Raw genomic sequence first — 15125 nt, 5'->3', positions numbered from 1 at the left:
CAAAGCATCAGATGACATACCACAATTAATCTTACACGCCCGGGGAAGGAAAGGGAGTGAACAGCGAGGCTTCCCATTCCTGATTGCTTTCCAATGACCCTTGTTGGAAAGTGGGCATTTGGGGACTGGGGGTGAGGATTGGGGTCAACTATGATGCCCTCCGTATTTGAAATTTTCCATTTGGACTCGAGTGAAGAACGGACACTGAGCGAGCTGCTGGTGCCCACACAAGAAGAGCCAGTGCCTTCAGTATCAGCTGTGGCTTAGTTGGTAGCACTCTCACCTCTGAGTCAAAAGGTTGTGGGTTCAAGTCCCACTCCAGAGATTTGAGCATAAAATCCAGGCTGATACTCCAATGCACTACTAAGGACGTACTGCACTGTCAGAGGTGCTGCCTTTCGGATGAGATGTTAAACTGAGGCCCTATCTGCCCTCTTAGGTGGACGTAAAAGATCCCCCGGCACTATTTTGAAGAAGAGTTATCCTGGTCACTATTTATCCCTCAACAAGCACCACTAAAAAAAGAGATTATCTGGTCATTATCACACTGCTGTTTGTGGGACCTTGCAATGTGTAAATTGGCTGCTGCCTTTCCTACATTATAACAGTGACTACACTTCAAAAGTACTTCATTGGCTGATAAAGCGCTTTGGGATGTCCTGAGGTCATGGAAGGTGTTACATAAATGCAAGTCTTTCTTTCTTTCAGGAAAAAAGAGTAGGTGTGTTATATGAGTGGGATCAAGGCCTATTACTGCCTGCACTCAGTTTGAACTTTGATTTGAAAACTATTCAAAATACAATTCTTATTTGCAGTAACTGTTAGTTAATCTGCTTTTTTTTCGATCAGAATAAGAAGATTTAGACAGATTAATTTTGGTGAATTCTAAAATATCCTGCCGTGGACATCATTAATTTTACTTTCAGTGCAGCCATTTCAAGTCTAAGTACCCTTTTAATGATGTGATAGGTGTTAGTTACTGCCAGTCAACCTCTCTGGTTTTGAAAATTAACTATTATAAGTGTGGAATCTCATTCCTTCAGGTTTTAATTGTTGCTGGAGATTTGAAAAATGTAAAATTTAAAATTTATTTTTACTTTTCCTTTCTGTCTCTTTTTTTCTCTCTCTTAATCCAACCTTTCTTTCCCTCTCTTTATTTCTCTTTCTGTACCTGATTTGACATTGAATTCACCCACTCTAATTTGCACTTCCTTCTCAGTCCTTGTGCTATTAATTTCACAATCGTTCGATCTGATTGATTTACGTGATACCCAGTTGCTTGCCCTGTTCACTCCGGTCCCAAACGCCCTGATTCCCTGGCTGCGATGTTTTCAGCTCGCACTTTCAGCAACTTGCCGCGCAAAAATTTTTAAATCCTAAACGTGCAAGGGCAAGTCTAACTAAAAACAGACGCCGTTAGATGGTCTGCTACAGCAAATTCTGGGCCAGAATAAAAATATAATATAATATAAATCATAGAATCAAAGAATCTTACAGCGCAGAAGGAGGCCCTTCGGCCCATCGTGCCTGTGCTGACTCTTTGAAAGAGCTATCCAATTAATCCCACTCCCCTGCCCTTTCCCCATAGCCCTGCAAATTTTTCCTTTTCACGTGTGTATATATATATACGTTCATAATATGTATATGCAAAATGCACTATATATATATATACTTTTATAGTATTATGTCAAAATATATATGCTTCTTTGTGCAGATATGTAATTTATGGTTCATTTAAAATGGGAATAAATTACACCGGAATATTAGTCACCAAGGAGAAAGTTATATTTTATCCTGAGCCAAAAAGTGACTTATTATTTTCAGTAAAACGCATGAGAAGATCAAACATTTTACCTTCCAGTAGAACTCCCGTGTTGAGGATCAAAATCCTATAAAATCTCTTCTTCTTGTCATATAATCCAAGGATGCACGTTAAACCTGATAGGTCAAAACTGCAATAATAAAAGGAGAAATTAGTAATGTCACATTCAAACTGTGGAGCTCACATATGTATCCAATAATTAAATATCAGCAGCAAGACCAGCTCTCAAAAACAAAATTATATGCTAAATGGTTCAATCTATTACAAGTACCTATGAGATGTGGTGTGTCAGAACATGCAGTTTTATTTAAGGCACTAAAGCACCAGAAAGGGATTAGCCTTTCACGTGTCTGGATATGTGTTAATATCTGGACCATATTTCACCCCCATTTTTCAGAGATTTTAACATTCATCACTCAAAATGTGGGGGTGAGAAAGTTGGTTGCAGGCAATTTAATGAAATATTACAATTTTTCTTTGTGGAGATGACAGGAAATTGATCCGATCATAATACACCTGCAGTAACGATTCTTTCATTCTTCTCAAGCATCAACAAGCTACTTAACCAGTCTAAATGTCAGTAATTCAGCTGTGAAGTGTGCAGACTTTAAAGGAATGAAAGAAAGAAAGAGAGAAAGAAAAAAAAAGAAATGCTTACATTTATATAGCGCCTTTCATGATGTCCCAAATCACTTTACAGCCAATGAAGTACTTTAGAAGTGTAATCATCTGTTTTAGTGATGTTGGTTAAGGGATAAATGGCGACCAGGACACCGGGAAGAACTCCCCTGCTCTTCTTCAAAATAGTGCCATGCGATCTTTTACATCCACCTGAGAGGGTGGACGGGGCTTCGGTTTAACATTTCATCTAAAAGATGGCACCTCCGACAGTGCAGCACTCCCTCAATACTGCACTGGAAGTATTAGCCTGGATTATGTACTCATATTTCTGAAGTGAGACTTGAACGCACAACCTTCTGACTCAGAGGCAATAGTGCTACCCATTGAGCCTCAGTTGATGTTGAGAAAGCCCATCTCCTCAAAAGGGCCTTGGACGTCCTGTTATACAACGTTTTTGAAGCAACATGTACACTTTTTGGCTGGGAATAGATCACTAATGTACACTGGAAATAAAAGGTTGGCCACGCCAAATCAAGTCAGGATCGACTGTCGTAAGGACCCAAGGAAGGCTCAGGAAGAAGTGTCGTAACTTGATTCCAAGGTGAAATATGGAGAAAAGAAGGTTGTCCTTTCCTGTAGAGGTGCCCAAGAACAGGCCAGCAGTGATTCTTCCTCTGACTTTCACTTCTACCCTGCAGTAAAGAGTCTGACCTCCTGTTCTCAGCACCTCAGTACAGTGGTTTAGTTGAGAACGCAGTGGAATTGGGAATTAAATCTGCATCATTCACTGACCTGCACTCTCTCCCAGCACAGGCCCCTGCAGAGACCACAGCAGCACTTAATTTACCTTCATTTCCCCCTTCTTCTGGATTCCCCTACAAGAGGGAAAAGTAATTCCTTGATGTACACTTCAATATTCTAAACACTTCAGGCCATGTCGCCTTTTCAGTACAGTCCCCACTGCTTATAACGGGCTCTTTGGTGCCGTTGACGTGATTAGCCCTCTATAGGTGCTGGACGGTAAATCCATAACAGGTCAGTGGAACATACTGTATTACCAAGAATAGTCCGCACCGTTTAGGAAGCCTCCTCACTACTCATGGAAGAGTCCCTGGGGTAGAATTTACAGCATTCCCTGTGTCTCTGTGATTCAATGACGGATTCTAGTCCGTCCGTCACAGGCCTGATCCAAACTCGATTCCCGAACTGAACGGCGTGTTGTCTTTTAGAGACACCGAGAGAAAGAGGACTGGAACAGAGGAGGAAACAAACGGCTGACTGGATTCCAATTCCGTCCGCACGGTTGCTCCTTGACCAACTGACCGATTGGAGCAACCGTAGGGCAGCATCTTCTCTAATCTATATTACTTGAACAGACACAGAATGAACCGGGAATGTCAGACGCAGACACTGCCCGAAATAGTTGTCGTGCTTAATATGTTATAAGCGGCACCTTTGTAATTGACTGTTATGTTACTGGCAAATGGTCAGCACCAATTCCCGAAATAAGCATCTGCATGTGGTAAGTATGGGCGGTGTAAGTGGTGGGGACTGTATCATGATGATTAGAATTGCACACAGCACTCCAGGTGGCTATGAATCAATCCTCTGTAAAGTAAGAAAGACTTGCATTTCTACAGCGTCCTTCACAACCTCAGGATGTCTCAAAGTGCTTTACAGCCAATGAAGTACTTTTGAAGTGTAGTCACTGTTGTTATGTAGGAAAGGCTACTGATAAAGGCTCAGTATCACATCCAGTGATTTGTGTTCTACACCACGGGCTATACAACCCAAGATGCTATTTGCCTTATTTGTCACTTGTTGCACACTGGGCAAGCAGTTTCAATATCGTATGCACCAACCCCCTCAAGTCCTTTCCCTCCGTTGTACCCTGTGGACCAGCACCATTGAGTTGAGAGGGGTTGAAGCTCCTCAGGGATTCTCCTGATCGTTCACTGTAACGTCTGCGGGAACCCCGGGAGAAACGACACAGATGGCATTTACCTCCTGTCTCCGAGGTTTCTGCAGATCTTCCGCCGAAGTTACATCGGACGATCGGGAGAATCCCCGCAGAAATTCAACCCCATAGGTTCAAAATTTATTCTACTTCCCTCCTCTCATCACTTAGCGCTTTTCAATACCGAATTTAATTTCCCATTTCTTAGTCCAACTTCCCAAAGTACCTACGTCCCTTTGCACCTGATCAGCCTGTAACTCACCCCCACCTTGGTGTGCCATCAGCAGATCTTGATGGTTTTCTCTCTGTCAGCTATTCTGGCAGAAGGCCTCTTGTAATGGGTTTTCTACTAGTTCTCAGAAAGAATCTCCTCCAACAAATCATTCGCCAAATTACTTGAAACATTTCTGAAAATTTCCCAAAAGTAAGACGTTTAATCGGTCTTCAGCTGCCTACCTTGGCAACTGCTGCCTTAACTATGTGAGGAAATTATTTACGCTGCACAAGTAACTATTTTCTGACTCCACATAGGTGGTAAGCAAACCCTGACACTGGACAGGAGCAGTGCACCCAAAGTGTGGTGTCCTTGTTCAGGCCCAGGTCCACCAGGATTTCCTGTCCCAGATCACGAACATGGCCCGGGGACAACCCAAATGAAGGCCTCTCCCCAGTGGGGCCGAGCACCAGCAGAAAGGGGCAGGAAAGTTAAATGCACCTACAGACTCCTGTTGCCTACAGCTGCATGTCAGGGCCTGCCGGCTGCGAATCTCCAATCCCAGCTGCCGTTAAAACTTCCTGAGAGAGGAAGGAGGGGTTAAGTAACAACTTACAACTTCAACAACTTGCATTTATATAGTGTCTTTAACATAGTAAAACATCCTGAGGCGCTTCACAGGAGCGATTATCAGACAAAATTTGACACCGAGCCACATAAGGAGATATTAGGACAGGTGACCAAAAGCTTGGTCAAAGAGGTAGGTTTTGAGGAGCGTTTTAAAGGAAGAGTGAGGTCGAGAGATAGAGAGGTTTAAAGTGGGAATTCCAGAGTTTAAGGCCTAGGCAGCTGAAGTCACGGCTACCAACGATGGAGCGATGAAAATTGGGGATTTCCTACCAGACAGTAAATTAGCAGAGATTTTCCTCACAGCTAGAACGTCCCCCTCCCCACCTTTGAAGACAAAACCATTCCCTTCCCCACCCAGATTTTCTACCCTCCTTTCTTGAAGGTGTTGATTTATGCTGGGTTGCAGTCTCATGGGTGGCTTCTTCTGGCCTTCGGTACAGTGCTGTTCTGGCCAGATGTCATTATGTGGGCCTAAACAGTGGGGCCCCATTATTTCTAACCCTGAAGCAGAGGCGCTGGTCAGGTGCAGCACACCCGAAGAGGGCCTTCCCTGGCCTGGCCTGACCTGACCTGACCTGCACCAGCCAGGGTTTGCAGGTTCAAGTGATTAGCAAGCCCCACTCCCCTAACAGGGGCTTATTCTTGGAATCAGGGGCTGAGCCACATTAAGTAGCAGAAATGGCCCCTGCTTGTGGGGTCTTCTGACTGTGGGGTCTTGTGACTGCTGGCCAGAAACTCTGAGGATCCGACAGGTCCATGAGGGAAGTAAAGGCCAGTTACCTTTTTAGGCCTTATTGGCCTTGCAACCTGCCCTTCCGATCTGAGCAGGACCAGGATCAAATGCTACTTTGGCTGCCACTCCAAATGGGCACCCAACTGGCCTTTTGAGAGAGAAATGAAGCCAGAGGTGTCATTAGACTCCTCCCCATCATTTCCATGTGATTTCAATGCCTCCGTCTGTTGTAGGAACAGGTGCTCCCAACCCCTTGCGGAAAACCGCGGGAATTTCCCGGGGCAGCTTAAAGGGTTGTGGAGCCTGGGATGTGAGCACATCCCAGGTGCACAGGAGAAGAATATTGGGGCCTAAGTGGCATTATGTGTCACAGCCCAGGCTGATCCTGTCTTCTCTTCCATCCACCAATGCACACTTCCTAGTAGAGGTCACTGGACATTGGTCAAGGGTCTCAAGCCTAGAGACATTGAAGCCAATTGTACCACTCTGTGGTCAATTAACGCTCTGTTTTGGGGCTTTCCTGCTCCGAATGGTTCAGACTGGCACTTGGCAGCATTGTTACCATCTTAGCATCAAGATAACTTCACCAATTTCCTAAGTTTTTAAAAGTTCAATCTTGTGTTCGGAATGAGAGAACTCCAATATATAGGAGGGAAAGAGAAGGGATTATTTTTGTTTAAGGAGGATCAGAAACTTTTGTGAAAACTGACACCCTAGTTGTCCTCAATCTATATAGAATTACATTGAATTTACAGCACAGAAACACGCCATTCGGCCCAACTGGTCCATGCCAGTGTTTATGCTCCAAATAAGCCTCCTCCCTTCCTACTTCATTTAACCCCATCATCTAACCCTATCATCATTTCTTTCCATTCCTTTCTCCCTGATGTGTTTATTTAGCTTCCCCTTAAGTGCATCTATGCTATTCACCTCAACTACTCCTTGTGGTACCGAGTTCCCCATTCTAATCACTCTCTGGGTAAAGAGGTTTCTCCTGAATTCCCTATTGGATTTATTAGTGACTATCTTATATTTATAGCCCCTAGTTTTGGTCTCCCCCACAAGTGGAAACATTTTCTTTTCCCGACCAAACCCTTTCATAATTTTAAAGACCTCTTTTAGTCCCCTCAGTCTTCTCTTTTCTAGAGAAAAGAGCCCCAGTCTGTTTAATCTTACCTGATAAGTATATCCTCCCAGTACTGGTATCATCCTTGTGAATCTTATTTTGCACCTCCTCCAGTGCCTCTATATCCTTTTTATAATATGGAGACCAGAACTGTGCACAGTATTCCAAGTGTGGTCTAATCGAGGTTGTATACAAGTTTAACATAACTTCCCAGCTTTTCAATTCTGTCCCTCCAGAAATGAACCCCAGTTCTTGGCTTGAATTTTTTTTATAGCCGCCTGCATCACGCAAATCGGAGCAGCCCTCTCGTTACTCTGAGCTAGTGATGCTGCCCAGTAAAGGGAAAGGAAATTCAGTTGGTTCTGCTTTGCCATTGCAAACCCAAAGTTTTTCAGCTGCATTTGCACTGGGTATATTGCTGGTGTCATTATACAGTCGGAAAACACCAGCCAATGTTTGTTCTTTTCATCTTGAACACGTCTCCCTTGGTGCAGGGAGGAGGCAGAAAATTAAAAAATGAGCCAATACTTAAGGAGAGCGGTTTTTAAGCAAATGAATTGTGTCCCAAATTCTGTTTTTCTCCACACGGACAGTATAGGCATGAAGTGACAAAGAGCTTACACTGTTGACATTACGAGCACAAAGTTATAGGGTGCAGAGACAGCGGAGATGTATGTGTTGACACTGGTATGTGTTGGCGCAGGTGGCATTGCCGGCACAGCTGGTGCTTTTTGGTACAGTTTGCTTAGATTGCGAGCATAAATGGCAACGATACACAGAGACGTTGGCATAGCTGGCTTAGTTAATACAAACATCAGAGTGTGCCAAGTTGACAAAGCACTCAGGTGCTTCTCCTTCTTACAGATGTCGCAGCAGATCAAACTGGCACAACCGGTGCTGTGGGGGCAGGTGGCAGAGATGGTCCATTTGATAGAGACAGCTGGTATCGATGACTTAGCAGGTTCATCACGTGCGACATGATTTTCATGTTATTTGCTCGCAATGCTTTCACTGCCCGGCAATGAACAAACTCCAGATTAAAGGGCATCGCTTCAAGAAACCCTGATGGAATGGGCATTTCTAGGTAAGATTAATTCACCAATCACAAGCGCAAAAAAATTACCCGCAGGATTAAATAGACAGGGTGATTACAAATAAATAGAAAAGGGCTGAGAATTTTTCACAGCAGCTTAACAAAAATTTTGTCAGGCATCAGATTTAAAAAGATAAATATAGATCAGATTATAGGGTGTATTTTCCTGTGTGTTCATTTTTACGGAACAAGAGATAAAAAAGACTAAATGTAATAACTTCACGCTAAACCTTATAAAACACTGGTTGGGCCCCAACTGGAGTAGTGTGTCCAATTCTGGGCACTACACTTTAGGAAGGATGTCAATGTCTTAGAGAGGGTGCAGAGGAGATTTACTAAAATTGTATCAGGGACTTCAGTTATGTGGAGAGACTGGAGAAGCTGGGGTTGTTTTCCTCAGAACAGAGAAGGTTAAGGGGAGATTTGATAGAGGTGTTCAAAATCATGAAGGGTTTTGATAGAGTAAATAAGGAGAAACTGTTTCCAGTGGCAGAAGGGTCGGTAACCAGAGGAAACAGATTTAAGGTCATTGGCAAAAGAACCAGAGGTGACATGAGGAAAAAAAATATTTTTCGCAGCGAGTTATGACGATCTGGAATGCGCTGCCTGAAAAGGTGGTGGAAGCAGATTCAATAGCAACTTTCAAAAGGGAATTGGATAAATACGTGAAGGGAAAGAATTTGCATGGCTGTGGGGAAAAAACAGGAGAGTGGGAGTAATTGGATAGCTCTTTCAAAGAGCCGGCACAGGCATGATAAGCCGAATGGCCTCCTTCTGTGCTGTATCATTCTATAATTCTATGATTCAGGACTTTCCAAAGTGTTTCATAGCCGATGAATAATTGTTGCAATTTGGTCACTGTTTTATAGCCAAACATGTTCGTCAATTTGCATATAAACGAGGTAAAATACCGTGGCAAAATGGCAATGGTTTTTTTCCCCAATTCTGCCACTACATTTGAGTAGTGCTTCATCCTATTCTAGGTTCACAAAAACTAGTGTAAAGAAAAAAAAAAGCCCTTTATTCTTTAAAAGGTAAAGGGTAATCGTGAAAATTTTGTGTCGAATTATACATGGTAGGGATACAAATGAAAAGTTAGTGTTTAATTCTAGGTAAGATTTGGTACGAATGAACTGGCACGCAGTGTGGGTTAAGTGGCCAATGTCAGCAACTATTAATGTAACATGAGCAAACAAAAGGGCAGGCTGTGGCTTAGTGGGTAGCACTATCGCCTCTGAGTCAGAATGAGTGTGGGTTCAAGTCCCACTCCAGAGCACAAAATCCCAGGCTGACACTCCAGTACAGTAATGAGGAAGCACTGCACTGTTGGAGATGCTGTCTTTCAGATGAGACGTTAAACCGAGGTCCTCTCAGGTGGACGTAAAAGATCCCATGGCATTATTTCAAACAATAGCAGGGGAGTTCTCCCCAGTGTCCTGGTAAACATTTATCCCTCAACCAACATCACTAAAAAACAGATTATCACATTGCTGTTTGTGGGATCTTGTTGTGTGCAAATTGGCTGCAACATTTTCTACATTACAACAGTGACTTTACTTCAAAAAGTACTTCATTGGCTGTAAAGCACTTTGGAACATCCTGTTGTGAAAGGCACCATATAAATGCAAGTCTTTCCTTTCACAGAGGGCATATGAGGCACACCAGTTGCAAAACAAACTACTGGGGTATGATGGAGAAACGGATCACAATCAAACTCAGGTTCAGCAAAGAGGCTGTGATCATATATCCCACCTGGGTCACAAGATCTACAGGGACAGCCAATATCCTGAATCTCACTCTCATTGGCAATGAATGTCACCGCTGTCCTCTGTTTTTTTTCACCACAAGGTCCTGCCATTCACCTGCCAGGGACATCATAGGAGTCAGTTCTTTTTCCAATGCATTGCTCCATTAAGGAGGCAATTTGAACTCTGTTTCTGTGACACACTCACCTATGTACATTCAGCATTGACCAACAGCAGCCAGGGCACAGGCAACTAGAATTTTTCCTTAAGGTACAGGGGGAATCATTGATTGTGGGTATGTACCCATTCACAAGTTCACCAACAATTCAATGGTACATCTAAATGGAGTTGAGGTACAGATCAGCCATGAGGCAATTGAATGGTGGAACAGGCTTGAGGGGCTGAATGGCCTACTCCTGTTCCTATGTTCCTAAATAAAAAGGGCTGTTATTCCATCAAAGAGCAAATGGCACATAACTACTCCCCACCGCCCCCCCCAACTATAAAATAATGATGTTGATACACGTTTCTCAAGGACTATGCCTGATGCTTTCATTTTGAGGCAACTGGTCATGACACAGGACTTTGACAATGAAGGAAGAATAAATGTATGGGTGGCTCCTCAGAGATATGGGCTATTTAGTGCAACCACTGATGATGACACCTCTGTACAATTCACCAAACACCAGTGGAGAAGAGATGCAACTAGCAACATGGGTGACCAAAGCTCTCATCAAAAATATATTTGAGGTAGGAAAGCAATAGCTCAGAATAATTGAGACAAGACCAGTCAGGAGGGGTGATAAAATGCCCTATAGAAGGTTGGCAAATTTGTATATTGCATATCGCACAAGAACTTGGATGAGGATCAGCAACAAGTCATGCAAAAGATGCACAGCAGGTCCTAGGAGATGGCAAGTCATTGCAACCTAGGAGACAGATCCACAAAGATTTTCTTTTCTCCACCATAAAGAATGATAGACTGACAGATTTATTAAAAGTGGAATAATTTAATTCAGTGTTTGAACATAGGATTGCATGAGTGCACAAGGGTAAATTTTGCAAGGCCCTGTATCACTGGCAGGGCCTAGTATGCAGCCCATCCATTATCAGAAAGTTATGGGCATTCCCTCTGTGATTTTCCACTATTCACTGGAGTGTATATGTTGTTTGATTGTACATTTTGCTTGAGTGTACATCATATGTGAGTATGTGGCGTTTGAGTGTGCACTGTTGGAGTGCATGTGTTCAATGAATGGCCCAACAGTTTCACATGGTGAGTTGCACCACTTGTACGCCTATGGAAGATGAGTTGTGCCCACCAACGGTGGGGCAAGGTATTACACAAGAATTTCCTGGGCAAGCTCAATTGTATATCCATTGGAATCGTGATTGGAACGAAACCCGCGTAAAACAGCAGTAATCTGCTGGGAGGCATGGGAATTAGAGAGCAGCTTGTAAAAAGCCAGTTCTGCTTTGTTTGAATGTGTGATGCTTGAGTATGTGGCTGTTGAGTGCTTGTGTTGTTTCAGTAAATGCTTTGAGTGTATATGGCGTTTGATTGCATGTGTTGTTTGAATACATATAGTTTTTTGATAGCCAGCTGATGGGCTTCTTCAGCTGCTGAGCCCAAGGTATTGGACCTCATGAGGTCTGCCGGCAATCCTAGTGTGCCAACTCACAATCAGCAGTCCTTGCACATTTGAGAGTGTGCTAAGTAGCCGGTACAGTTTGAAAGAGTACACAACCAATTTGTGCAGTGTTGACGACCACTTGACTGAGCTGCAGAGAGGGAGGCCTCTGTGGTATAGCTCCCACCCCTTGGCAGATTTCCTAAGGTGAAGCACACCTCCCATCACAAATGCTTTGACTGGGCTCTCGAGGCCCTGGGCTTCAACCTGCAGTAGTCTGTCTTGCCCAGATTCACCATGTTGGGGAATCAGATTGCTGTCATACGGATTTCAGGATATGCTGCTGATCAGGTAACGGCAGAAGCTGGCATGATCGATGGAGATGTTGGCTGTGGTGTTGCCACATCCATAATCTCCAGGGTTCCCTGCTCAGATTATTGCATGATGTGGAGATGCCGGTGATGGACTGGGGTGGACAAATGTAAGGAGTCGCACAACACCAGGTTATAGTCCAACAGCTTTATTTGAAATCACAAACTTTCGGAGCTTTGCTCCTTCGTCAGGTGAAGTGGCTTCACCTGACGAAGGAGCAAAGCTCCGAAAGCTTGTGATTTCAAATAAAGCTGTTGGACTATAACCTGGTGTTGTGCGACTCCTTACAGATTATTGCAGATATGTCAGGCTGAGGTAACTAAAAAGAAAGGAAGAACTTGCGTTGATACAGCACCTTTCATGACCTCAGGATGTCCAAAAGCACTTTACAACCAGTGTAGGGACCACGGCAGCCAATTTGTGCACAGAAAGGTCCCACAAACAGAAATGAGATAATGACCAGATGAACTTTTTTTTTAATGATGTTGGTTGAGGGATAAATATTTGTCAGGACACCGGGGAGAACGCATACGTTAATACCAGTGCTTGTAGTTGCAGGACCATCTACTGACCCACCACAAGTAGATTTGGCTTAACTAGTACTCTAACATGTCATAAGACTTAACTTGGGCAGAATAAGCTGACTGGGGAGGTATGCTGATGTATTCATCGGTCCTGATGTTACACTGTGGACAGGATATGAAGCACGTGTGCATAAATCACTGGTTAGACTTCAGCTGGAGTATTGTGTCCAATTCTGGGCACCACACTTTGGGAAGAACATAGAGAGGATGCAGAGATTCACTAGAATGGTATCAGGGATGTGGGACTTCAGTTACATGGAGAGACTGGAGAAGCTGGGATTGTTCTCCTTAGAGCAGAGAAGGTTGAGGGGAGATTTAATAGCGGTATTCAAAATCATGATGGGTCTTGATAGAGAAAGTAGGGAGAAACTGTTTCTAGTGGCAGAAGGTCAGCAGCCAGAGGAGACAGATTATGGTAGTTGGCAAAAGAACCAGAGGCAACATGAGGTGAATTTTTTTTATGCTGCGAGTTGTTATGATCTGGAATGCACTGCCTGAAGGGCTGGTGGAAGCAGATTCAGTAATGACTTTCAAAAGGGAATTGGATGAATACTTAAAAAGGGCAGGGGAGTGGGACTAATTGGATAGCTGTTTCAAAGATCTGGCACAGGCACGATGGGCCGAATGGCATCCTCCTGTGCTGTATCATTTTATGATTCTATGTGACAGTTGTACAGTGCATGCTTTAGGTACTTAAGTGAATGTGCTGTACATTAAAGGCTGTCTGAAGACTCTTGCTAATTGTTGCAGATTTGTCCTGTGGCTCTTAATTGGATTACAATTCACCCTGGTTGCTGTGGCCTGTCTTCTTCTGCCTGCTTCCTGACCAGATCCCTTTGGACAGTGAAGTTTTGTAAGACATAGCTGGCAACTTTGGACACTTTAGCCAACTCTACTCTACTCTACTTTGAGGAATCCAACCAGATGCCTTGACCATGTACATATCAATTAGCACTCAGAACAAAGCTCTTCTGTATTGACGCATTTCCTGGCTTGGTCCTTTAAACAACTTGTTCTTTCTGCATGACACTTAATTTGATAGGTCTAGGCATTTAAAACTTTGTTTAATGATGTCAATTATGTTCTTCCAGGTCCCTGGTAGCTGCATGCACCTCATTATATTTCTCTTCATGTGCTATTCATTGGTGTCCCAATGAAGTAAGGAGCCTTAGCTGAAGTTGGTAGACTTGGTCTCCTAGCACCTATTCGTCCAGTCTTCCTGGTTCTTGAAATAATGGTGACCATCAATTTGGTGTAAATGAGGGAATCATGGCAACTTTATTTCATATTATTTATCCTCAGGATGTGAGTGATACTGGCAAGTCCATATTTATTGTCCATTCCTAGTTGCTATGAGAAGGTAGTGGTGTGCGCTCTCCTTAAATTGTGGTGATGATGCTCCCACAATGGTGTCAAGTTGGGAACTGCAGGATTTTGACCCAGCAATGATGAAGGAGGGGCGATTTATGTCCAAGCCAGGATGGTGTGTGACTTGGAAGGGAACTTGATGGTGGTCCCATGATGTTGCTCCCTTGTCCTTCTTGGCGCTAAAGGTTGTGGGGTTGGGAGGTACTGTTGGGAGGAGTGGTGACAGATTCCCTTCCCCGAGGGACATTAATGAGCCTATTGGGTTTTCATGACAAACCAATAGCCAGTTATCTGGTGCTCGCCCACAAATTACCAGGTTTACTAAATTCTATTTCACAACTTGGCATGATGAACTCATAGTCCAGAGCAGCTGGCATTAACAAGTATGATTCTGTGTCACAGACCAGATGTACAATTGTGGAGTGGAACCCCTTGCTTTCCATAAAGCGGGTGGCACTGAGATAGCGTTTCATATGGCCACATGTGTGGAGTCAATATGCCCTGAGGATCTAACCAGATGCTTTGACCATGTACATGTCAATTAGCACTGAGAACAAACCTCTTCCGTGTTGACTCATTTACAGATCAATTAACCTAGCTTGGTCCTTTAGACAACTTGTACTTTGATAAGGAAAGGCAGCTTCCATTTTAACACTAGTTTAAATGAATAAAAAAGAAATCTTTGAATTATTCCCATCCATATATATCCTGTCTGCTACTTTACAGTAATATTATTGCCGCATCTTGGTGCTCTGTCTTTACTTGTGAAATTTATTTCAGGCCCTGCTCTAGGTCCACTGAGTTCACATGGTCTGTAGCATATGTGTGAGACAAATACCTGCAGGGCACAATCAGTGAAACAAGCTTTACGACTCTTGCTGCTAAACCATTATGTAAAAAGTTTTAAAATCATTTTTACCAGTAAAATGGCGCTTCCGCAAATGGAGATAGAAGCGTAGAATCATACAGCATAGAAGGAGGCCATTTGGCCCATCGTGTCTGTGCCGGTTCTTTAAAAGAGCTATCCAACGAGTCCCACGCCCCCTGCTCTTACCACATAGCCCTGCAAATTTCTCCTTTTCAAATATATAACTAATTGCCTTTTGAAAGTTACCATTGAATCTGCTTCCACCTCCTTTTCAGGCAGTGCATTCCAGATCATAACTCACTGCGTAAAAAATGTCTCCTCATCTCCCCTCTGGTTCTTTTGCCAATTATTTTGGATCTGT

Source organism: Heptranchias perlo, chromosome 5, assembly GCF_035084215.1.
Source record: "Heptranchias perlo isolate sHepPer1 chromosome 5, sHepPer1.hap1, whole genome shotgun sequence".
Classification (NCBI taxonomy): Eukaryota; Metazoa; Chordata; class Chondrichthyes; order Hexanchiformes; family Hexanchidae; genus Heptranchias; species Heptranchias perlo.
Note: the sequence above shows the minus strand (reverse complement) of the source record.